The 23,376-nt window shown below is 41.7% G+C and overlaps 1 protein-coding gene across 1 annotated transcript in view; it reads left to right on the forward strand.

The window, feature by feature from the left end:
• CHD9 (chromodomain helicase DNA binding protein 9) overlaps nucleotides 1-23,376 on the forward strand; it is a 226,055-nt gene that overhangs the window by 37,201 nt on the left and 165,478 nt on the right. The window lies entirely within an intron of this gene.

Genomic DNA, 23,376 nt, shown 5'->3' on the forward strand with positions numbered 1-23,376 from the left:
GGGCCAGTGGGCAGGATGCCCGGGTGCCCGCTGCTGGCAGCCCCAGGCTGCTGAGCAGGCGCCCTGGGGGCAGTGGGAGGGGATGGTTCTCCCCCACCCTCCCCTGGCCCCAGAAGGAGAACCACCAGACGGGCTGGAAAAATGGAAAGTTAGGAGGCTGTGTGCCCGGCTGGGGAGGGAGGTGTCGAGTTGAGTCAGCTGGGAAAGCTGACAGCTACTAGGAGACGGGCCTCCTCCCCTCCTGCTCGGAGCCAGAGTCCCTGGCTCCGTGCCAAGCCCTGACTGCAGCAGGCTGCCGGGGACAAGCGGGGCAGGGAAGGACACATGCCATCCCGGCTCCAGGGTCGGGCGACAGGGCTCCCCGAGGGGAGGGGAAAGCTGAGGAACTATGCAAACCCTGGGATCAACTTCGTCCCAGATGACTCATCTGGTTAATCCCAGCCCAGAACACAACCCCCACCCCACCCCAGCCACCAGGAACAAGTTCCCATCCCCAAATTCCCCACAGAATGAACCCGACTTATTTTGTCTATGGGTTCTTTGTCTGTTCAGGCTTTGTGTCCCCGGGATGTGAGGATAACTGGGGGTTGGCGGAGGCCGTGGGGTGGCAGAGCGGGGAGGCCACAAGGGTTGGGGAAAGGAAGCAGCGCTGTGGAAAAAGATTAACAGGGAAGAGTTCAGAATCAAACTTCAGTCACTGTGGGCCTCACTCTCCAGTCTGTCGCTGAGGGTGCGGGTTTAATAGAGCCACACCACATCCATCAGATGGCGTGAGCATTAGATCAGATGATATGTGTGAAAATGTTCTGTCAATCATGTATCATTATGTATAACTGTATACTTTGGCCACCTGATTCAAAGAGCTGACTCACTGGAAGAGACCCTGATGCTGGGAAAGATTGAGGGCAAGAGGAGAAGAGGGTGACAGAGAGTGAGATGGTTGGATGGCATCGCCAAATCAATGGATGTGAATTTGAGCAAACTCTGGGAAGCAGTGAAGGACAGGGAGGCCTGGCATGCTGCAGTCCATGGGGTCGCAGAGAGTCAGACACGACTGAGTGACTGAACAACAACGATATGCTCTCCTCTCTAACCTGTTATATCACTCCCCCGTCCCTTCAAGAGGATCAATTTATTTATTGAATGTCCCAGACACAGAAGAGCCTGCCTCTGGGTGTGTTCACAAATGTAAACAGAAAACCGTAGCTTCTAGCTCCATTGTGGTCCATCAAGTCTAACGCACAGGCCCACGTAGCTTGATTACACAGTACCCACAGGTTAACTGTACAGCGTTTTTTTTCTTTCATACCAAGAAAAGCTGTGTCTGTATCGTAATTTGGACAATAATCTGTAGACTGGAGCAAAGTCCATTTTTTTTCATCAGAATGTAAACTTAGGAAGCCTGGTGCCCATGGGTGCTTGAGGAAAGGGCAGGTGCAGGTGACTCGGCTGGAGGCAAAGACGAAGGGAAGAGAGAAGGAAGGAAAGGAATTAGTAACTTTAAGAGCAGAGCTGATTTCCCAGGAAGCTAATTATGCTTAAATTTTAGGGCCTTTCATTTGCATGCACTCCAAGGCCTGGTACCTAATTTTTGCTTCATAATTATGTATTCTTTCCTTAAAGAGAGCCCATAGTATTTACACTTCGAACCCCACCAAACCTGGATCTGCCCCTTTGCAAGAGGTCTCTGAGAGACCCAACCTAATTATTCTGCTAAAGATTCACAAACACGAAAGAAACCCACATGGTGTGGGAGGTGTGGCCTTTCCACGTAGTCCCCACCGTGGACGCCAAATCTGAAATTTGCAGGAAGGTCCACATGTAGGCCAGGCAAGGACAACACCCCACGGAATGGGATGTAGAAAGAGGGTGGAGGTCAGGAATGTGCAGAATTATTGGGCCAGTTCCAACTGACTTCCTGAATCCACTCTGGTGCTTCCAGGACTGGGTAGTGTCCAGGTTCAAATCTGGTTGCATAGCCCAGAGCAGTGGAGAGACAGTGGCTTGCAGTCTAGAATTCTCTCACTGGCCCTGGCTGGTCTTCTGTGTGGGTATGCGCTCAGTCGCTCAGTCGTGTCCAACTCTTTGCAACCTGTAGCCCACCAGGCTCCTCTGTCCATGGGATTCTCCAGGTAAGAATACTGGAATGGGTTGCCATGCCCTCTTTCAGGGAATCTTCCCAACTCAGGGATTGAACTTGTGTCTCTTGTGTCTCCTGCACTGGCAGGTGGGTTCTTTAGCACTAGTGTCACCTGAGAAACCCATGAGTCCCGTCTTAATAACTAGCTACTGGCCTTGGTGGAGTAACTTAACCTCTTTGGGCCTACATTTAAGATAACAGTGGGTGATTTCAAAGTGCTTTGCTTAAATCGCCTTGTCCATCACTGTATTCCCATTGTTGAGTACAATGTAATAATATTAAAGGTAATTGTTAGTATTGTTTTATATTAATGGCAAACATTAACGTAGTGCTTATAGATGAGCAAACTGAAGTACGAAGCTGTTACTAAATTTCCCCAGATCATTCATCGAGTAAATGGTGAGGCTGTGATTCAAATCCATGCAGTCTGGCTCCAGAGTCCCCCTTTTAAATATGCTACATTTTCAATAAACATCTTTTTTTTTTTTTAACTAGTAGAGTTTATTTTTTAGAAAACTTCTAGATTTACAGAAAAATTGAGCCCACAGTACAGAGAGTCTGAGGAATGTAGCAAATCAGCAAATGAAGTATCCTTTGATTGAGACCATGATTCATTACCGAAGGTACATGGAAAAGGAATTGGTGAGCTCTCTACTTGGGTAGGTTCCTCCACTTAATTCTCACAGCTAGCTGCTTTGTTAAATAGTAGCATTAACAGCATTTTGCATTGAGGAAACTAAGGCTCAGAGAGGGTAGGGGGCTTGTCCTAGGTCACATAGCAGATGAAAGTTGAGGACTAGAAAGCTACAATATGTCCGATTCTAAAGGTAATGTTTGCCTCTCTATAAACTTCACCATTATCACTAAAAGGTATTTCGTGTTGTATTTAGTAACCTATCGTTTGCCTCTAGTGCCTTATAGAGTTCTAAAATTGCTTTGTAGGGACCTCCCTGGTGGTCCAGTGGTTGAGACTCAGGGCTTCCGGTGCAGAGGGCGTGGGTTCGATCCCTGGTCAGGGAACTAAGATCCCCTATGCCTCGTGTGCACCCAAAAACAAGCAAACAAAAGCTTTGTATTCTTTTTTATCTTTTGGTCCAGGAAGGTGGATGAAGCAATGACTGTGACTTCATTTTGCAGAGGAGGCTGTGTGTGTGTGTGTGTGTGTGTGTGTGTGTGTGTGTGTGTGTTAGTCACTCAGTCGTGTCCGATTCTTTGCAACCCCATGGACTGTAGCTCTCCAGGCTCCTCTGTCCCTGGAATTCTCCAGGCAAGAATACTGTAGTGGGTTGCCATTTCCTTCTCCAAGGGATCTTCCCGACACAGGGATGAAACCCAGGTCTCCCACATTGCAGGCAGATTCTTTACCATCTGAACTACCAGGGAAGTACTCGGGCTTTAAAAATTAAGATCCTGTGGTAAGTGTTGAGGTAGATTCAGGACTGAAACACTAGTTTGTTAACTCTCCTCCCTTTTTCATCCAAGCATCCCTCCATCAAAACTACCTAACTGCACGTTGACTCTTGCTGAGCCCATACAGAGGAAATCCCTTGTTTGCTATGAGTCCCCAAGGGGCTGCCCCTTTTGCCAGGGGTTTGCCAAGAAAAACTTTTCCAGAACTGAAGCTTTGACTCCATTTAGGTCCTGTGCTACATATTTAGCATTTTATCTGCTGGGTGGCCAAAGCATGGAGAGAAAAGGTTAACTGTGACATTTTGTTTTTTCACCTGTGTATAACCAGCCCAAGGTGAGGAGTTGGGCATTTTCAGTTAAAGAAGGTTGTGCCTGATTAGGATGGCAAGGTCAGAAACCGCATCGCCAGTGTTGAAAACCCATTTTCTGATGGCGGCAAAGAAAAGATTTCCACTCTGCCCTCAGCTTGCAGGCCAACATAAGGATACGTCTGAAGCAAGCAAATTATCTTTGGCACTTCCCCTTTCTTGACAGCCTCGAGCTGGAGGCACCCAACTTACTACCCCAGAGCAGAGCATATTCTTGTTTGTTTGCTTTTGGTACATCATCTTCATCTTGAAAAAATTTCAAACCTACAGAAATGGTACCTCCTAGATTAAGAAGGGCTTAATTCACTTTTAAAATATTTGAACTTTTAATACAATTTTTAAAGATTACACTTCATTTGCAGTTGTTACAAAATGTTGGCTATATTCCCCATGTTGTACAATACATCCTATCTTACACCCAATAGTTTATACTTGTTCTAGAAGAAGCCAGTGATTCGGTTTATTATGCACCCTTCCAGAGATATTTCATATATATACAAGAAAATATAACTGTATGTGTGTATTCTTGGGTTTTCTATTTTTATTTTTCAAGTTTTTAAAATGTTCCTAGATCAGTCTTTTTTTTTTTTTTAATACTTATTTATTTGGCTGTGCAGGGTCATAGTTGCAGCATGTGAACTCTTAGCTGAGGCATGTGGGCTCTAGTTCCCTGCCCAGGGCTCAAACCCAGGCCCCCTGCATTACGAGCATGGGTCTTAACCACTGGACCATCAGGGAAGTCCTTGGACGTATGCGTTCTTGTTTTACCTTTTGTCCCCATGATCGCATACTCTATTATTCCACATCTTGGTTCTGTCATTTGAAATCATTCTAATTCCGTTCATAAAGAATATTCTCATTAAAAAAAAATTTAATCGTATTCCATTGTATGGATATTCCATAATTCGGTTAACCAGGCCCCCAAGATGATCACTTGTTTCCAAACTTTTGTTTCCAAACTTTTACTGATGTACTGTAATGAATAACCTTGAACATGTGTTATTCCTTAGAATGGATTGTAATATAGACCAGAAATGAGGTTCTACTGTAAGATTATGTCTGGGAGGTTTCATAAGTTCAGGTACTTAAAAAGCAGGTCATTTCTTGTCTCTCTTCTACACTCCTTTGATCTGGGGTTGGTAACCTAATCTTATGTGCTCTATGTCTTAAAAGTTTCACTGATGATGTCTCCGGTGACAATGGTGATAAAATAACTTTTCTGAAGAGGTTACTTTCTTGTGCTGAAACTATCTGTTTCTCACGGATACCCTGTGCTCACCCCTGCTCAGGACATTAGCCAGTTAGTTCCATACAAATAATGCATATGTTACTTTAGCACCACGAATCTAATCTAGTCTGGGGTCCACCAGTGCCTTGGTGCCAGGTTAGAACACGTGAACCAGAAGTTCAGGCTTCATGTTGTTTGTATTTGGGGAATTAATCCAAGTTTCCCATGCATGCTGTTCGAAGATTTCAAAGAAGCATAGTAAAAAGGTATAAATACCAATAACAACAAAAAATAATAAAGTTATTTCCCAAAGGACAGCTGGAAGGCAGGGCTGCAAAGTTAAATAGCCAGAAACATCCTCTGTGGCTTTTTCAAATTAGGTCTTATTATATGTATTTACTAGGACATATTTCAGATAAAGAACTAAACTCCATCTTTGTTAGCACAGAGGAAATGAAGACAGGTTCATAATCTAGTTAAAGGTGCAGCTGCTACACTAAACACACACACACACACACACACACACGCACACAAACACCTCACCACTGCCACCACATCATGTCCCACATCCCACATCTTACACATGTTTGGTTACATTGTAGCATTTTGACAAAAAAGTCATCTTATTCAGTTTCCTCCTTCCCAGATGGGCTACCCGTCTGATATATATATATATATTTCAAACATATATGTATATATATGTATGAAAGTGGAGGTGTTAATCACACAGTTGTGTCCAACTCTTTGCAACCCCACGGACAGTAGCCCAACAGGTTCCTCTATCCCTGGAATTCTGCAGGCAAGAATACTGGAGTGGGTTGCCATTCCCATCTTCAGGGGATCTTCCCCATCCAGCATCGAACCTGGGTCTTCTGCATTGCAGGCAGATTCTTTACTGTCTGAGCCACCAGGGAAGCCCAATATATAAATGTATACATATATGTAAAGGACGGAGAAGGCAATGGCACCCCACTCCAGTACTCTTGCCTGGAAAGTCCCATGGACGGAGGAGCCTGGTGGGCTGCAGTCCATGAGGTCGCTGAGTCAAACATGACAGCGACTTCACTTTCACTTTTCACTTTCATGCATTGGAGAAGGAAATGGCAACCCACTCCAGTGTTCTTGCCTGGAGAATCCCAGGGATGGCGGAGCCTTGTGGGTGCCGTCTATGGGGTCGCACAGAGTTGGACACGACTGACGCGACTTAGCAGCAGCAGCAGCATATGTAAAGGAAAGATCCTGGAGAAAGGAATGGCAACCCACTTCAGTACTCTTGCCTGGAGAATTCCATGGACAGAGAAGCAGGACCAGGCTGCAGTCCATGGAATCGCAAAGAGTTGGACACGACTGTGTGACTAACTTCAGTTTTTCAAAGGAAAGACATCACAGCTTCTGAGAACCCTTCCAGCTTTAAAATATGTAGCCACTCTCATCATCAAGAAGTTCTATGTATCCAACTGTTAACTATGGAAATAATTGTCACCTGAGGCCTGGGCATGATACATGACAAGTTTATTTGTTTAATAAACCTTGGTTGAGCATCTTCTGTGGGCCAGGCACTGCCACAGCACAGAGGATGTGGTGGACAGACAGAGATCCTGGTCCCATGGGGCTTACGTTCTATTGGAGGCAGGGAGACAGTAAACAACAATAACAACAAGATACAGTGTATCATATGGTGCTAAGTGATATGGAGATACAAGGGATACAGTAGGGAGTGTGTTGGGGGAATGGTCATAATTTTAATTTATGTGTTTAGGGAAGGCCTCACTGAGAGAGTAGCATTTGAATAACATCCTTGAAGAGGGGAGGTGGTATAATTGGTAACCCTTCAGGCACAAAGTAAATAAACTTCCTCCTTTGTGGTATAATTTGAAGGTAAGCCTTTTTTTGTTTCCAGCTGTTCTTTTCATCAACTAATCATGATCCCTAAAATTCTGTTATTAGTGATACACACTTAGGTTAAAAAGCTAAAATAAAAAGTATCCAGTTTTGCAAACATAACATTGTAAAGCAACTATACTCCAATAAAAAAAATAATTTAAAAATACACAGTTCTGAACTATTAAAACCTTAGGGTGAATTTGTTTATCTGCTACTTTTGTAAATTTTATCGAGGGCATAGAGTAAGGTGATTGAACTGGTAGAGGTGTGTGAGGCAATCACAGATGTGGGGATGTGCAGGGAGCAAGAGTGTGACACAAGGGCCCGGGTTGCTGCAGCTGGGAGCCAAGGACCGAATGCTCCTTAAGAATTGTCTCATTTTTGCCTGCTGTCCCCCAGCCCATGTTGCCCAGTCCTGGGCATGATTCCTCCTAACTATACTGCTGAGAGAGGCACCCTGGGACGCAGGATGCGGCCTGATGTGTGGTTTAATAACGCATCTCCCGAGGGGCTCAGAGTGTTTGGAGTCGTGCTACAGAAGTCATATGGAAGGGGACACACAGGGAAGCAAGTCTGAGTGTTAGTCTGTGGGTATTTTAACAGCTCTCAGAAAAATAAACGAGTCAGGACACCCAAAAGTTTAGTCCTTAATCAATGAAAGAGAGCAGCATTATATATGGTGACATTCACCTCATTTTTTCCTTTAACTGTAAGGCTGTGCTGGGTCTTCGTTGCTGTACCTGGGTTTTTCTCTAGTTGTGGGGAGCGGGGCCTCCTCTCATTGCAGTGACTTCTTTTGTCGCAGAGCATGGGCTCTAGAGTGTTCGGGCTTCAATAGTTGCAGCACCCAGGGTCAATCGCTTCGGCGCTGGGACTTAATTGGCCCAAGGCACGTGGGATCTTCCTGGACCAGGGATCAAACCTGTGTCCCCTCCATTGACAGGTGGATTTTTATCCACTGGACCACCAGGGAGGCCTCACCTCATCTTTTAAAATGAGATTATCCCCTGTGTCTGATTCTTAGGTTTACCTTTGTTTTTATAAGTTCCATTTTCAAAAAAAAAAAAAAAAGAAAGAAAGAAAAAAAGCTTCTATAGAGAAAAGCTTTAGACCGTGGGTCACAAATTCAAATGTCTACAGGGGGCAGACAGTAATGGACACAAACAGGTAGGGATGGGTGGGGACGGAGACACACCAAAGAGTGCCTGCCTCTTCTCAGCTCCTGGGAGTGTTAACTAGGAATGAGAATTCAGAATTAACATTTGAACAACTGTTTCTATTACAAAGGTAGTTCATGTATGCTTATGTTAATAAGCATTAGAAATTGTAGAGGGTTTTCTATTAAGTTTAAGAAACTACTAAGTTTCTTAACAAGTTTCTTTCTTCAAAGAAAATTTGAACTTGTTTATATAGATTTAAAATAATGCTGTAAAAACTGATGTCTAACGTTAATTTGGGCTGAGTGACTTCTATTGATGATCTTTCTCAGATGTTCTCTATTTTCATGGATCTACTGAAATTAGCACTTTGTGTATTACAAAATAAGTCTACATTTGCTTACCTCTTAAAACCTTTTGCTGGCCTTTCTTGGTTGATGTGCTTATTAAATAGGGTCACTGAAATCAGAGACCTGGGATATGGCTCAAAAGAGGAGTTCCCTGAGTATATCCAAACATTTTTGCTTAAGGCTTGTCTTGTTCCAGAGCTTTGGTTTTTGCTTTAATTGGTTGAATGAATTTTCTGTACTGGTATCTTTAATATTTTTATTTACTGATCTATATCTTAAGCATATCACAGTATTGGTATAAATAAAACTCTAATAGGACAACATAGAATAAAGGACATGTTAGTTAAAAAAAAGAGAGAGAGAGAATTCAGTATTGCTAGGATTTCTCCATTTTCAGCAGAAGTTGGAAATCCACATTTCTACGCCAAAATCTTCTGATTTTTAAATGAGAGCAACCAGCCCAAGAGACTTGGATACACTGGGCAGACCATTTATGATGTCTGGTATAAAACAGAGGATTTTAGTACATTATAGAACATGATGGCAGAAGTAGACAGAGGAGGGACATCTGATCAACCTTCCATTAAGAAGATAAATTTTTCAGAGAGTTGACTGGCTTTGCCAAGGTTCTGCCTCACCTATTTAACCAGTTATCTTGGGAAATAAATCAAAGTTTCCCAGCTATGCTGTTTGAAAAATTCAAAACTAGTAACCTCTGAGTCAAGAAAATGCTGAACAGAGAAGTCAGAGGCCTGGGTCCCAGGGTTGGTTCTTTCATAGACTCACAGGACCACCTTGGGTGGATTTCTTAGTCCCTTGGGGTTTAATCTCCTTATCTGCAGAATGAAGGCCTGAACTGAAGGGATTTTTCAAAATGTTCCCCTCCAAGCCCAGGAAGTCTTCAGAGATGCCTTTCTAAGGGTGGGGAAGGGCAGGGGGTGCCTAAGCTTACAGAAAGGCTCCTCAGCCTTGGTTCTGTTTTTTCATTCAGGACTTCTGCTTTTCTGTGTTTTAGATCTTGAGCTCCTGAAAAAAAAAAAAAAAAAAATTATAATAATCTTTTTAAAGAAAGAAGTTCCTCGTCTTCAGAAAGATTTCAAAATCATTGAATTAGTTTATCCATATCAGTAAGATGTTATTAGGTAAGGTTTGCAAACTCTGTGAGGCCTGCAGCTAATCAGAACGATAGGACTTTTCTCCATTGGTCTACCACAGCTTGTCTGTTTTACCTGCTATTACACCTATAAACCAAATCAACATGCAGCCAACAAATAATGTGGGAAGACTAGACACATGACCCAGTTTGTTTTGAGGGGATTTAAGAAAATCTTTGTTCTGATGAACAGAGGTGTTTTTTTTTTTTTTTTTTAATTAATTTATTTGTCTGCATCAGGTCTTAAGTTGTGACATACGGAATCTTTACTTGCGTCACATGGACTCTCCAGTTGTGTGTGGGCTTAATTGCCCCATGGCATGTAGGATCCTAGCTCCCTGACCAAGGATGGAACCCCTGTCCCCTGGAAGGTGGATTCTTAGCCACTGGACCACCAGGGAAGTCCCCAGATGTGATCTTTTGTGATACCATGTATACATATACAGTAGAGTCATATGTGCTACTAAATAAGCTTTTCTTGGGGTTGGGGAGCAGCACGTGGGGGGCTTCCCTTGTGGCTCAGATGGTAATGAATCTGCCTGCAATGTGAGAGACCTGGATTTGATCCGTGGGTCAGGAAGATCCCCTGGAGAAGGGAATGGCTACTCACTCCAGTATTGTTGCCTGGAGAATCCTATAGACAGAGGAGCCTGGTGGCTACAGTCCACAGGGTTGCAGAAGCGTCGAACACGACTTAGTGACCAAACATAGCAACAACAAAGCTTTTCTCGGTTCATATGACTTGGTAAATTGTATCAGCAGTTTACAGTGATCTGTCAGTGGGAGAAATCTGAAAATCACTCAACTGGCTCTTAAAAATTAGCTATGATTTATTGATAACCTAATTTGTGCTGGTTTTATGTATATCATCTCTAAGCTTCGGATTATTTACACTGTAAAAGAGATGTTTTTAATCTCTATTTTACAAATAAATAAAGTCTAGGTGAGGTTAAAGACTTACCAGGACCACATAGGATTCTAATCCATACCTGTCCCAGCATATTCTCAGCCAGACAACCTCTAAGGTTGGCTTTTAACCTTGAAAAGTTAGGAGGCAGGAGTTCTGTTGTAAGCTGTCCTGGGATCAACTGCAAAACTGCCATCAACTTGCAACTTTCTATATCCTCTTACCTACTGAAACCCTGGAATAGAATTTTAAACTCATAGCTATTCAAGTTCAGTGCCCTGATCTTGACTAAATAGAGGCTCTCTGGATTAATTGATTTTTAAATAATTTTATTCATTTATTTTTAGCTGTGCTGGGTCTTTGTTGCTGCTTGGGCTTTTCTCTAGTTGTGGCGAGAGGGGGCTACTCTCTGGTGGCAGGAGGGCTTCTCATTACGGTGGCTTCTCATTGGGGAACACAGGCCCTAGGGCTCTTGGGCTTCTGTAGCTGTGGTTCCTGGGCTCTAGAGCACAGGCTCAGTAGCTGTGGTGTGCGGGTTTAGCTGCCTTGCAGCATGTGGGATCCTCCTGGGTCAGAGACTGAACCCCTGTCTCCTGCATTGGCAGGTGGATTCTGTATTCCTGAGCCACCAGGGGAGCCCCAAGGCTTTCTGAATTTAAATAGTCCCTTTTATAGCCTGGACATCTTTTGCAGGAGATGAAAGAACTTTAAAGGGTGGAAACAGACTTTTGGGGATGAATAAGTGGATTTATTGTGTTATTTCTGGATTTGGCCGAGCTGAGTTTCTCCTGTTGCAGAGGAAATGGCTTTCCCTGTTGGGTGATCTGGTTTAATGGATTCAGGGACAACTTCTTCAGCACTTTGCTGGACACTTCGTATATCCTGGGTCAACATTTCTAATTACTGTAACCACTGTGGTTTTTTTTAATAGTTGTTTGTTTTTTGCTTAAAAGTTCATTGTAAGACGGAAGACCGGTAATTTTCATTTTTTAAAATTAATTTTTATATTGGAGGATAATTGCTTTACAATGTTGTATTGGTTTCAGCCATACAACAACTTGAATCCCCTGTCTCTTGAGCCTCCCTCCCACCCAGGAATTTTCATTTGCACACTGCAACATTTTCAGAGGAAGTCTATGAATATTACTAGCAAGAAACAACCACATGGGGCAGGGAGCATAGGTGTTCTGATTCTCATTTAACAGGCAAGAAAAATTGCGGATCATTCATTCAGTTGGCAAGTGATAGGGCCTGGATGGTAACTCAAATGTTTCTACTTCTAATCCTGTGTGCACACTCATTTTACTATAGTTATTTAGGTTTTCTAACTGGAGGGGAAACAACATTGACTTTTAGCATGAATCTAGCTTTTGTGAACAGTTCTGATGGTGGTTTTGAAAAATAAAGAAGAGAACAGCTTATTAAGTTGCACAGTTTGAGGAAAATACCAATAACCATTGCTTTACCTTAAAAAAAAAAAAAGAGGTCCCAATTTTATGTAAGGTCTAAAAGTTTAGAGTTTGCCATAACAAAAAGTACGGACAAGTGTTTCTTTTCCGTTTTTTTGTTTTTGTTTTTTAATATTTATGTATCTTTTTGGCTGTCCAGGGTCTTAGTTGTAATCCAGGGGATCTTGGTCATCACTGAACCACAAGAGATCTTTAGTGGCAGCATGTGGGATCTAGTTCCCTGACCCAGAATGGAACCCGGGCCCCCTGCATTGGGAGCTCAGAGTCTTAGCCACTGGACTACCAGCGAAGTCCCTGGACAAGTGTTTCTGAGCCAACCACTACTTGATCTCTGTTTCTTACAAAGAAGGGGATGGAATTTGGACACATCCCTCTTCTGAGAGCATTGTTTTTTTGCTTGCTTTGCACTTGAGTGATTGCTTCTGATTTCTACAGCTAAATGAAGAAGTTTGTTGATGACTTTCTTTTATGAAGGAAGAAAAATGCTGGAACTTTCCCCTTTGAGTTTGAGGTTTTCAGAGCAGGTATTAACAGATGAGGGGTTCCCAGGTAGCTCAGTGGTAAAGAATCCTCCTGTCCCATTGCAGGAGATGCAGGTTCAATCCCTGGTCAGAAAGAATCCCCTGGAGTAGGAAATGACAACCCACTCCAGTATTCTTACCTGAGAAATCCCATGGACAGAGGAGCCTAGCTGGGTTGCAAAGAGTTGGACATGACTTCGAGACTAAATAAGAACTTACAGATGAACCTAGGTTACTTGAACACCTTGTCTTTTTCCTGAGAGGTAAATTTTTCATTTGGTTTATGCCGAATTCTGCCCCTTTGTGATAACAAGGCAGGTATTCAGAAGCCACAAAGGTAAAGTCTAAAGAACACTTTGAGTTTCCCTAAACAGAGGTGACACAGGAATGACTCACCTAGAGGAGAAGAGCATGGTAGTTGGGTAGTTATTCAGTTCCATGTCACTTAGACCAGTACTTTCTACCTTGGTCACACAAGCAAAGACACAAAGAGCTTTTAAAACATATTGGTGCCCGAGACCCATCACCCCTAGGTTGGGGCGGGGTCTAAGCAAAGGTAGTTTTGAAGTTTCCCCAGTGATGCTAGTATGAAGGTTTGAGAATTTCCAGTTGAGGCTTCCAGTATCTTGTTCAAAACCAGGTGGGATAACCCCAAATGACAGCAGTTCTTCCAGCCAGGACATTACAGATATGTTGGGTAAGCAGTTCATCAGGATAAAATAGACATTTATCTTTTTGTAATGAGAGTTTTTGCGTTGGAGCATAGTTGATGAACATGTTGTGTTGGTTTCAGGTGTATAGGAAAGTCATTCGGTCATACATATAGGTGTACCTGTTCTTTTTCAAATTCTTTTCTCATTCAGGTTATCACAGATAGTGAGGAGAGTTCCCTGTGCCATACAGTAGATCCTTGTTGGTCATCCATTATAAATACAGTAGTGAAAATACGCATTTCTTGAGCACAAGCGTTCTAGGTGCTGGAAATACTTCCAGGAGCAAAAGTGGCCCTGCCTCGGCCTCCAGAATCTTGCTTTCTAGTGGGCAGAGACAAACACACAAACAGGACTGTGGTGTTAAGAAGGAAACACACTGAGTAATTAGGCGTCAAGGAAGGCCTCTAAGAGGAATCATTTTTGCAAAACCTGAAGGAGCAGCTGAACCCAGAGCCTATGGTAAGGCAGAGGGAATAGAGGGTGAAAAAATCCCAAGACAAGGAGAGTGGTGTGTTTGAAGAACAGAAAAGCCTGCAGTCCCTTTCGTTTATCTAGAAAGGGGAGTGGCAGAGAGTGAGCAAGCTCTAGCCTGACATTACTTATAGTTTGCACACATCGCTCAGCATGTCCCTGCCAAACAGCACACACTCTGCAAAGGGAACCCAAAGAGAAGTGTCCCCCAGGAGCCAGGGTACTGTGTGCTGGACACAGGGTTCCACAGGATTAGCCAAAAATTGCTAACTATGAGAAAAAGCTAGGCAGACCTCCATGACACTGAGATAAACTGTGAAAAGGGGTAAATTCAATTATATATTTGATATCAAGAGGATTTGGCCTAACATTTTAGTCTTTTATCTTGTTACTAGCCATCACTCAAATACAGTCTATCAGTGTGGCAGAACTGGCCTCATTTTGGAAGAAATTCAGTTTTCTGAAGTACTGTTTTTGAGGTTTCTACCCAACCAAATTTTTTGGAAGGTGAGCTGTTTGTCAAATATCTGTAATGTTGGAGAAATCAAATTTGTGCCTATGGTGGTTTAGTCACAAAGTTGTGTCTGAGTCTTGCAACCCTGTGGATTGTAGCCCACCAGGCTCCTCTGTCCATGGGATTTCCCAGGCAAGAATATTGGAGTGGGTTGCCATTTCCTTCTCCAGGGGATTTTCCCGACCTAGGAATCAAACCCCAGTCTCCTGCATTGCAGGCAGATTCTTTACGGACTGAGAGGCTTAATTTCTATCAATATCTTGTTTAAAGAAACATTGACTCAGTTCCTTTGCTTGTTTTCATAAAGATTTCTACTTCAGTTGTGCAGGATCTGGGAATTCCCTGGTGGTCCAGTGGTTAGTACTCTGTGATTTCACTGCTGAGGGCCCAAGTTCAATCCCTGATTGGGGAACTAAGATGACATCCCCCAAGCCATGAAGCGAAGCCAAAAAAAAAAAATGTTCAGGGTTACTAACTGCTTACTGTGTAATGGTAACCAGAGGGGAAAAAAAGCTACACTGATTTATTTCAGCAAAGCTTTCTAAGGCCTCTCTGCTCTTGAATTTAAAACAATTTTTTTTTCAATCATGTAACCTGGAATTAATTTTCCTGGTTGGCATGTTGTTACTCATTTTCTATAAAACAAACCATGGGGTTCAGTGCAGAGAAAACAACTATAATTAATATGTATCCTCAACCAGAATGTCCAAGAATTCCAATAATCCCCTCATGCTTTTACATAAGAGATGGTATGTTGCCCTGATAAAAGTGCTGTAAAAGATGATCTTAATAAGAAAGATAGCCCTTCTGAAGAAATCCATATGAGGCAAGAAAAAAAAATTCAATTTTTTTTTTAAATACAAGACTAAAGTAATTGTTAAAGATTTTATTCCTAGCAATAATACATGAGTTCTGTAAGCTCTTTTCCAGACACAACAGGAAGTGTGAAACCTGGCCGATTATGGAAAGATGGTGACCAAATTATAGTCGTGGCTATAATGAATAAGGAAAAACAAGTCAAGAAATATTCACAGGAAACCTGGTGCAATTTTCTCTTTTTTGAAGCTGAAACAAGACAAGATGGATTTCAATTGCACCAGGATGGATTTCTCCTTGAAATAAGATGCCTGTAATACCTCTAAAACAAACTAGTTGATTAGAAAAATACAAGTCTACAGTTTCCATTAGTCCTTAGGCTCTGTGATATAGAGCATACTTCTTTTTTTAAGTACACCAATCACAGTATCTGTAAGTTAAGTATTAGAAAATTAGTAAAAATAATTAATTAGTGGGTGTTTATTTACTTTACAAAACTTGTCACAAGGCAAAGGACCATGCCTATTTTTTCACTGTTGTATTTCCAGCACCTAGCGCTGCGCCTGGCACCTCACAGGTATTCTTTTCTTTTCTTTTTTGGCCGCACCATGAGGCTTGCAGGATCTTAGTTCTCTCACTAGGGATTGGACCCACATACTCTCTGACACGCTGTTTTTGAGTTCTCTACCCAACCAGATGTTCTGGAAGGTGGGATGTTTGTCAGAAATCTGCGTGTGTGTGTGTATGCTCAGCTGTGTCCGACTCTTTGCGACCCCATGGCCTGTAACCCTCCAGGCTCTTCTGTCCGTGGGATTTCCCAGGCAAGAATACTGAAGTGGGTTGCCATTTCCTACCCCAAGGGATCTCCCTGACCCAGGGATCGAACCCTTGTCTCTTGCATCTCCTGAATTGGCAGGCTGTTTCTTTACCACTGCACCACCCAGGAAGCCCAAATATCTGTAGTGGAGAAATCAAATATAAGCCTGTAGAAGGCTTAATCTCTATGACTTTCACTGCCCTAGGCAGTGAAAGCGTCGAGGCCTAACCACAGGACTACCAGGGAATTCCCATTCACAGATATTCTTTAAATATTTGTTGAATGAATTAATTTCTTAAATAGCAGCTGCACATTATACACTTCATCCCCTCTAACTTGATTTAGAAACTTCTCCAGGACTGCTTATGTTACCCAAAGAAAAGCAGATGGACAAAGAGAGGGAATAAGATGCTCAGGATGTCTTATCAAAGAAAACAGCAAAACCTCTTTGAAGATTAGGACAAGCAACTGTTGTGTTGTTGTTTTTTTTTTCGCCGTGCCATGAAGCATGTGGGATCTTAGTTCCCTGACCAGGGATCAAACCCAGACCCTTGGCAGTGAGAGCATGCAGTCCTAGTCCTTGAACCGCCAGGAAATTCCCAGGACAAGCAACTGTAGAAAATCAAAACAGTGAAAGATTTGAACTGTCAAGTAGGATCATGCTTAGAGGTATATTCCTAACTAAAAGCAGGGGATAAAATAGATACAATTTAGAGACTCTAAGATCTTTCCCTGATTAAGTAGGCCTAAAATAAGAGTCTGAAGATCAGCCGCCTGGCTGAATACATCGTTTGGATGTTTTTATCAGCAGCCTCTAGATTTGAAAACAGTGCTGAACATGCTTTTAATTGATCTTTGAGGTGCTCTAAGCTACAACTGAAAGCCGACCCTCTTTTCTATTTGCTTGAACAAGAGCCTGAAAAGGAAAGCTAAAGAGCTTTCTAGTGATGTCCTTTACCCCTGTTCTAAAAAGTACCTGTATTCTCCATGGAATTCAGGAAATTTCACAACACCCAGGGGCTAATGTGAAGTTAGTTTTTACTCACTACTGAAGGAAATGGCAACCCACTCCAGTATTCTTGCCTGAAAAATCCTCTGGACAGAGGAGCCTGGCAAGTTATAGTCCATGGGGTTGCAGAATCAGACACAACTGAGTGCGTGTATTCACACACACACGTGAACCAACTAAAGTTCCTTTCAGATTCTTTTCCTTAAGTGGACAAGTATCTAAGCTCCTCAAGCTACTACTTATAATTGCGGAAAGATGGAAATCATGTTAGATTCCATAATACAATGGGGCATAAAACATTTTAAGTTATGAATGTACATAAAATGTGTAAAAGATTACAAAAGTATACTCTGTGAAAGAACATTTACTTTAGTGCCTCAACCTGTGAATGAATGTCAAAGAAGATGAATGAAAATATTTTATCTACACACATTTGTTCAGTATTTATTACTAATAATTCATGATTATTTATATGGGAATAACAATCCCTTCTTCTGTAGCCAACACAGTTCCCAGCCTGGTAGACATACATGATGAGGGTATTTCAGTTCAGTTCAGTTCAGTCATTCAGACGTGTCCAACTCTTTGCGACCCCATGAATCGCAGCACACCAGGCCTCCCTGTCCATCACCAACTCCTGGAGTAAATGCATATAAATTACCCCAAAGTCACCAAACTGGTGAGCTCATTGTGAGAAGTAACAGTGCCACTCCAATAATCTTCAAATTAAAAAAATTATTTGCTGCTTAATTGATAAATATAATTAAAATGTATCTATTCCTTTTGCTCAACATGTGTGTATGTATGTATATGTGTGTATGTATATATATATGTGTGTGTGTATATGTATATATATATATATACATATATGTATATATAAATATTGGAGAAGGCAATGGCATCCCACTCCAGTACTCTTGCCTGGAAAATCCCATGGATGGAGGAGCCTGGTAGGCTGCAGTCCATGGGGTCTCTAAGAGTCGGACACAACTGAGCAACTTCACTTTCACTTTTCACTTTCATGCATTGGAGAAGGAAATGGCACCCCACTCCAGTACTCTTGCCTGGAAAATCCCATGGATGGAGGAGCCTGGTGGGCTGCTGTCTCTGGGGTTGCACAGAGTCAGACATGACTGAAGTGACTTAGCAGCATACATAAATATATGAATTTAATGATTGTAATACTGTAACAAAGTTGAAAGTTGCTGGTAGGGATTGCTTTTTAAAAAACAGCTTTATTGAAATAGTGTTTACCTACCATAAAAATTCATATTTCAATGGTATTTAGTTGTACAAACATCACCACAATCTAATTTTAGAACATTTTCATTATCCCCCACCCCCCCATAAATATCTATTATCAGTCACTCTTCATTCTTCATCCCTTTCTTCCCAACCCAGCCGTAGGTAACCACTAATCCACTTCGTTTCTCCCTTGATTCCTTAATCTGGACATTTCACGTAAATGGAGCTATATATGTGGTCTTTTGTATCTGGCTCTTATCATTCTGCAGAATGTTTTCAAGCTTCTTCCATGGTGTACCAGGTAGCAGTAGTCAATCAATTCTTTTTATGGTTGAATAATTTTCCATTGTATGGATGTAACACTTTGGTTCAGTTCGTCATTTGATGGATATTTGGGTTGTTTCCACTTTGGGGCTATTATGAATAACGTTGCCATGAACATCTGTGTGTAAGTTACACACATGTGTTCATCTCACTGGGGCTTCTGGGTCATATACTAACTATGTTTAACCTTTGGAAGGACTGTTGACCAAAGTGGCTGCACCATTTTTTGAATACTTTCCTACCAGCAATGTATGAGGTTTCTAACTTCTTCTTCACATCCTCACAGACACTGGTTATTGCCAGTCTTTTTTATGATAGCCATCCTAATGGATGTGAAGTCATATTTCATTGTGGTTTTGATTTGCATTTTGTTAATAACTACCAATTATTAGAGTGCATTTTTCATGTGCATATTGGCTGTGGTATATCTTCATCAAAGAAATGTCTATTCAAAAATACCTTGCCTATTTTAAAATTGGATTTTTAAAAAATAGCTGAGTTGTAAGAGATCTTTATATATTCTGGATACTATACCCTTATCAGATGTATGATTTGCAGATATTTTCTGTCATTCTGTAGGTGTCTTTCTTTGCATTTTCTTAATAGTGTCCTTTGAAGCACAGAAGTTTTCTATTTTGACATTCAGTTTATCTATTTTTTTCCTTTGGTTGCTTGTGCAAAAGTTTTTTTATTTTAATGAAGTCCAATTTATATTTTCTTTTATTCTTTATGCTTTTGGTACCATATACATGAAACCATTGCCTAACCCAAGTCCCTGACGATTTACTCCTGTGTTTTCTTCTTAGAGTGCTATAGTGTTACCTCTTACATTGGGGTCTATGATCCTTTTTCATTTATTCTTTTTTGTATTTGGTGTGAGGTAGGGATCCAACTTCATTCTCTAGCATATAGAGTTGCCATTCTCAATTTAAATGTCTTGGCAGTCTTGTTGATAATCAATTAACTATAAATGTAAGATTTTTTTCTGGACTCTCAATTTTAGTCCATTGATCTATATGTCTATCCTTATGCCAGTACCACACTGTCCAATTTCTGCAATGCTGTAGTAAGTTTTGAAGTCAGAAAGTGAGCATCCTCTAACTTTCTTCTTTCTTTAAGGTTTTTTGACTGTTCTGTGGGCATCACTTCTGTAGGTCACACTGAAGTAGGGTCTAATCCTTAGTTTTGCCATCTTAGAATCTTGATTTTACCAGTTATTCCCCAAAGTGCACAGTACCAGAGCATTGGTTCATACCCCTCAAACTTGCAAGAAAATGCCAAGTTTGATACACTATATGCATTTTGAGATATTCCTTTCTTGGTAATCTTAACTAAAATGGCTATGCAGGGAATTCTTCCTTACAAGGTGCCAAATTAGTTAATATAAGTTTCCTTAGTAAACTTGGAATTGGAAACTAAAGCTCAGGGAGGGATATAGTATAATAGCAAAGAGTTACAGGCTTTTTAAAGTTTGAATCCTATCTCTGTTACTCAGTGATTGTGTAACCAGGGCAAGATTTTTAACCCTTCCCATCTGTAAAATAGGGGAAAATAATCCCTTTCTCATAGAATCACTGTGAATGTAAAATAAAATACAATTATGTAAATAATACTATAACAAAGCTGGAAGTTGCTAGCTTCCTGAGCTAAACCTTTATAAACCCTTACACAGTGCTTGGGACTAGTTAGATTTCAGTAAATGGTACCGACTGGATACACTTGTAGAATGCTTCATTCAGGGTATGAAGAACAGCTGTCTGACATAGCACAGCTTCCTAGAGACCTGAAACATTGTGTTTGCAGATATGGGATCTTTTGGGTTTGAAAGACTTTGGGTAGGAATGGAGCCATTTTTAGAGTGGGATACAGGGACCTGGAGAGCACATTGCTACTACCTGGTTGTGGATATTCCATTGCCTGAGGAACTAGTAAGCCATTATTACTAGATTTAGATGTTGATGATTATTGATTCTTATTCATTTAAATTGCAAAAAGTAGTATTTACTGATGTAGCCTCTAAATCCTAAAATGTAGAGCCATCCTTTGCAATGGTTTTTCTAGAGTGCACATATTCAGACACTTCAGTTATCAAGAATACTACTAAGATTTAAGAAATAAGTAAAAACTAGTTATTGAGCAGTTAAAATAGATGTCACAGAACCTCATGTGCTTAATCCACAGGACAGCCCCACAGAAAATCGTTACTCAAAACTTGAAGGTCTAAACTAATAATAGAAGTTTATCTGTGTCTAAGTTCATAGTGCAATAGAATCATTAAAAACAAACAAAAACAGGAAACAAGGTTGTTAGGTAGAAGAATGGAGAAGTGTCAGCCCAGTAGTGAGAAAGGAGACATAAAACAAACAGATGTAAATCTAAAGTAATCATAAAACAGCATTCTAGAGGTAATTTATTATAGAGACATCAGTTCAGTTCAGTTCAGTCGCTCAGTCGTACCCGACTGTTTGCGACCCCATGAATCACAGCACGCCAGGCCTCCCTGTCCATCACCAACTCCCGGAGTTTACCCAAACTCATGTCCATCGAGTCGGTGATGCCATCCAGCCATCTCATCCTCTGTTGTCCCCTTCTCCCCCTGCCCCCAATCCCTCCCAGCATCAGGGTCTTTTCCAATGAGTCAACTCTTCGCATGAGGTGGCCAAAGTATTGGAGTTTCAGCTTCAGCATCTGTCCTTCCAATGAACACCCAGGACTGATCTCCTTCAGAATGGACTGGTTGGATCTCCTTGCAGTCCAAGGGACTCTCAAGAGTCTTCTCCAACACCACAGTTCCAAAGCATCAATTCTTCGGCACTCAGCTTTCTTCACAGTCCAACTCTCACATCCATACATGACCACTGGATAAACCATAACTTTGACTAGACGGACCTTGTTGGCAAAGTAATATCTCTGCTTTTTAATATGCTATCTAGGTTGTTCACAACTTTCCTTCCAAGGAGTAGGAAGAATTTCAAATCCTGAAAGATAATGCTTTTGAAGTGCTGCACGCAGTAAGCCAGCAAATTTGGAAAACTCAGCAGTAGCCACAGGAATGGAAAAGGTCAGTTTTCATTCCAATCCCAAAGAAAGGCAATGCAAAAGAATGGTCAAGCTACCGCACAATTGCACTCATCTCACACACTAGTAAAGTAATGCTCAAAATTCTCCAAGCCAGGATTCAGCAATACGTGAACCGTGAACTTCCAGATGTTCAAGCTGGTTTTAGAAAAGGCAGAGGAACCAGAGATCAAATTGCCAACATCTGCTGGATCATGGAAAAAGCAAGAGAGTTCCAGGAAAACCTCTATTTCTGCTTTATTAACTATGCCAAAGCCTTTGACTGTGTGGATCACAACAAACTATGGAAAATTCTGAAAGAGATGGGAATACCAGACCACCTGACCTGCCTCTTGAGAAACCTGTATGCAGGTCAGGAAGCAACAGTTAGAACTGGACATGGAACAACAGACTGGTTCCAAATAGGAAAAGGAGTACATCAAAGCTGTATATTGTCACCCTGCTTATTTAACTTATATGCAGAGTACATCATGAGAAACGCTGGGCTGGAAGAAGCACAAGCTGGAATCAAGATTGCTGGCAGAAATATCAATAACCTCAGATATGCAGATGACACCACCCTTATGGCAGAAAGTGAAGAGGAACTAAAAAGCCTCTTGATGAAAGTGAAAGTGGAGAGTGAAAAAGTTGGCTTAAAGCTCAACATTCAGAAAACTAAGATCATGGCATCTGGTCCCATCACTTCGTGGGAAATAGATGGGGAAACAGTGGAAACAGTGTCAGACTTAATTTTTGGGGGTTCCAAAATCACTGCAGATGGTGATTGCAGCCATGAAATTATAGAGACATGCTGCTGCTGCTGCTGCTAAGTCGCTTCAGTCGTGTCCGACTCTGTGCGACCCCATAGACGGCAGCCCACCAGGCCCCACCGTCCCTGGGATTCTCCAGGCAATAGAGACATAGATCTACATAATTTTAAGGGCATTCATTGGTCTTAATAGAATGCAGTAATGGTAATAATGATAAGGATGCTCCTTAATCACCAAGCGTGTATTTTTCAAAGGGCTGTAGTCAAGAAAATGTGGGTTTTCTTGGGGAGAGGAGTTCTGTAAAGTAGGTAGAGGTTTCATTTAAAGGGAGTATCTTGCCAGATAAATGAGATGTTACTGGCCTTATATTTGACTCAGCAGGTAGAATTTGCAAGCTAAAGTGGCATTCAAATAAGTAGTGTAGGGAGCTCAAAGGTGAACTGTTTTTTGTGTATTCTTATCCTAGAGTGTAGTTGTTATTAAGTATCCAGGGGAATCAAAACTGTAATTGTACTTTTTCCCTCAGGAGGGTTTTCTCCCAACCCTTTCAGTATCTCAGCTAAACAATGCTGTGTTGATCTACTCTGGACAGCCTTAATAAAGAGTGAAATTACTTGGCAACTAGCTGTCTGTATACTGCAGCCATTCCATTCTGGTCAGGCATAAACATGCACAGTGACATTGCTCTATCCTTCTTTGTGAAGACAGAAATTCAAGATATTTCTGTCAACTTCAAGTGCAGTGCAAGTCACTCAGTCGTGTCCGACTCTTTGCGACGCCATACAGTCCATGGAAGTCTCCAGGTCAGAATACTGAAGTGGGTAGCCTTTCCCTTCTCCAGGGGATCTTCCCAACCCAGGGATCGAACCCTGATGTCCAGCACTGCAGGCGGATTCTTTACCAGCTGAGCCACCAGGGAAGCCCAAGAATACTGGACTGGGTAGTCTATCCCTTCTCAAAGTGAATGTTAAATATCACCCTTCTAGGATGGGAAACGGAACAAACAAGGTGGTGCTGCATATTGCAGGCAGATGATTTACCGACTCAGCTATG

This window comes from Bos javanicus, chromosome 18 (assembly GCF_032452875.1).
Source record: "Bos javanicus breed banteng chromosome 18, ARS-OSU_banteng_1.0, whole genome shotgun sequence".
Classification (NCBI taxonomy): domain Eukaryota; kingdom Metazoa; phylum Chordata; class Mammalia; order Artiodactyla; family Bovidae; genus Bos; species Bos javanicus.